The sequence below is a fragment of the Mesoplodon densirostris genome, chromosome 18 (genome assembly GCF_025265405.1).
Source record: "Mesoplodon densirostris isolate mMesDen1 chromosome 18, mMesDen1 primary haplotype, whole genome shotgun sequence".
NCBI classification, from domain to species: Eukaryota; Metazoa; Chordata; class Mammalia; order Artiodactyla; family Ziphiidae; genus Mesoplodon; species Mesoplodon densirostris.
In genome coordinates this window covers 52,927,143-52,929,025 of record NC_082678.1, presented here as the reverse complement: position 1 = coordinate 52,929,025, position 1,883 = coordinate 52,927,143, and the positions used below count along the sequence as shown (strand labels likewise).

The 1,883-nt window shown below is 43.0% G+C and overlaps 1 non-coding gene across 1 annotated transcript; it reads left to right on the top strand.

Moving 5' to 3' along the window:
* Positions 1 to 284: 284 nt before the first annotated feature.
* TRNAE-UUC (transfer RNA glutamic acid (anticodon UUC)) lies at positions 285 to 356 on the top strand. Its single transcript has one exon. It is a non-coding gene; the product is annotated as a tRNA-Glu (tRNA).
* The last annotated feature ends 1,527 nt before the right edge of the window (positions 357 to 1,883 follow it).

Here is a 1,883-nt window from a genome sequence, read left to right as displayed (position 1 = left end):
ATCGGCAATAGTCAAAATCACAACAAAGGTACCACTTCACACTCACTAGAATGGTTACAGTAAAAAGGACAGATAATAACAAGTGTCAGCAAGGATGTGGAGAACAAGAACCCTTAGATGTTTCTGGTGAGAATGTAAAACGGTGCAGCCACTTTGGGAAACAGTTTGGCAGTTCCTCAAAATATTAAAACTGAGTTACCAAATGACCCCACAATTCCACTCCCAGGTATATACCCAAAGGAAATGAAAACATATGTTCACATAAAAACTTGTACACTGGGAGTTCCCTGGTGGTCCAGTGGTTAGGACTCGGCACTTTCACTGCCGTGGCCCAGGTTTGATCCCTGGGCGGGGAACTAAGATCCCTCAAGCCGTGAGATGCAGCACCCCCCCACAAAAAAAAAAAAACCAAAGAAGAAACACCTTATACACAAACATAGAAGCATTATTCATAATAGTAAAAAAGTAGAAACAGGGGCTTCCCTGGTGGTGCAGTAGTTAAGAATCCACCTGCTAATGCAGGGGACACGAGTTCGAGCCCTGGTTCGTGAAAATCCTATATGCCACGGAGCAACTAAGCCCACAAGCCACAACTACTGAGCCCATGTGCCACAACTACTGAAGCCCACACACCTAGAGCCCGTGCTCCACAACAAGAGAAGCCACCTCAATGAGAAGCCCACGCACCGCAAGGAAGAGTAGCCCCGCAAGGAAGAGTAGCCCACGGTGGCCGCAACTAGAGAAAGCCCACGTGCAGCAATGAAGACCCAACGCAGCCATAAATAAATAAATAAATAGATAGATAGATAGATAAATAAATAAATAAAAGTAGAGACAATCCAAATGTCCATAAACTGATGAATAAGCAAAATATGGTACAGACATTTCACGGATACTGCATTTTTTTTTTTTTTAACAAACTGAAGGTTTGTGGCAACCCTGTGTTGAGCAAGTCTATGCGTGCCATTTTTCCCAATAGCATTTGCTCACTACGTATCTCTGTGTCGCATTTTGGTAATTCTTGCAGTATTTCAAACTTCTTCATTATTATCGTATTTGTTATAGTGATCTGTGATCAGTGATCTTTGATGTTACTATTTTAATTGTTTTGAGGCACCATGAACTGTACCAATATAAGAAAGCAAACACAATCGATAAATGTTGTGTGTGTTCCGGCTGCTCCACCAACCAGCTGCTCCCATCTCTCCCTCTCTTTAGGCCTCGCTACTCACGAGACACAACAATATTGAAATTAGGCCAATTAATAACCTTACGCTGGCCTCTAAGTGTTCAAGTGAAAGGAAGAGTCACACGTCTCTCACTTTAAATCAAAAGCTAGACATGATTAAACTCAGTGAGGAAGGCATGTCAAAAGCTGAAACAGGCTTCTGCCAAACCGCCAAGTTGTGAGCGCAAAGTAAAAATTCTTGTAGGAAATTAAAAATGCTACTCCAGTGAACACATGAATGATAAGAAAGCAAAGCAGCCTACTGCTGACATGGAGAAAGTCTGAGTGGTCTGGATAGAAGATCAAACCAGCCACCACATTTCCTTAAGCCAAAGCCTAATCCAGAGCAAGGCCCTAACTCTCTTCAATTCTGTGAAGGCTGAGAGAGGTGAGGAAGCTGCAGAAGAAAAGTGTGAAGCCAGCAGAGGTCGGTTCATGAGGTTTAAGGAAAGAAGCCGTCTCCATAACATCAAAGTGCAAGGGGAAGCAGCAAGTGCCGATGGAAAAGCTGCAACAAGTTACTCAGAAGACCTAGCTAAGATCATTAATGGAGGTGGCTACACTAAACAACAGATTTTCAGTGTAGACGAAACAGTATTTTGGAAGAAGATGCCATCTAGGACTTTAATAGCTAGAGAGTCGTCAATGCCTGGCT